The sequence below is a fragment of the Oratosquilla oratoria genome, chromosome 33 (genome assembly GCF_046742065.1).
Source record: "Oratosquilla oratoria isolate Oo_2021 chromosome 33, ASM4674206v1, whole genome shotgun sequence".
Classification (NCBI taxonomy): domain Eukaryota; kingdom Metazoa; phylum Arthropoda; class Malacostraca; order Stomatopoda; family Squillidae; genus Oratosquilla; species Oratosquilla oratoria.
In genome coordinates, this window is record NC_134809.1 from 26,574,461 (window position 1) to 26,575,540 (window position 1,080).

Genomic DNA, 1,080 nt, shown 5'->3' on the forward strand with positions numbered 1-1,080 from the left:
CTCTCTCTCTCCCTCTCTCTCTCTCTCTCTCTCTCTCTCTCTCTCTCTCTCTCTCTCTCTCTCTCTCTCTCTCTCTCTCTCTCTCTCTCTCTCTCTCTCTCTCTCTCTCTCTCTCTCTCTCTCTCTCTCTCTCTCTCTCTCTCTCTCTCTCCTCTCATCACTCACTCTCCTCTCTCTCTCTCTCCTCTCATCACTCTCTCTCCTCTCTCTCTCTCTCTCTCACTCTCTCTCTCTCCCTCTCTCTCTCTCTCTCTCTCTCTCTCTCTCTCTCTCTCTCTCTCTCTCTCTCTCTCTCTCTCTCTCTCTCTCTCTCTCTCTCTCTCTCTCTCTCTCACTCTCTCTCTCTTTTTTTTTGCCCCTCCCTGTCCGTCCTTTGTTTCTTTTATACATACTCTCTAGAGGCCCATTACCAGCATAACTTGTAAACGTTAACTCGTCCTGTGACATACTTCCCTGATGATGATTTCACTCGCAAGGTTATTTCCACAAGAGACAATCTTCGATGGAGGAGACGAAGAAGGAGCCTGAGGAACTTTTGATTAGATTAGGTCGACCGACCTTGCTAAGAGATATTTGGAATGAGAAGGGCGCCTGCATAGTGGCTTCCTCGAAGAAACGGCGGGGATTGCTTTCGGTGTGATAATGAAGTGATGCGCCACCCAACGTGTGTCCTAATTTATCATATTTACCGGTACATACCTTAAGGTAAACTAATACATGTATATATGTATATATACATATACATATGTATGTATATATACATATATATATATATATATATATATTTTGTGTGTGTGTGTGTGTGTGTGTGTGTGTGTGTGTGTGTGTGTGTGTGTGTGTGTGTGTGTGTGTGTGTGTGTGTGTGTGTGTGTGTGTGTACAACACTGAATGGGTGCCAGTGAATAGCGATACATTTCTATCTACCACAATGCACTTTAATTCTAAGCCGTCAACATCAGGTGTTCCGATGGAGGTAAGTTGCAGAAATTGAAACGTGGTACGACCAAGGACTCGAACCTGGTTAGCGCGTAACAGGTGCTGCACTGACTTAAACCATTGTTCCATCATGATATCAACTTA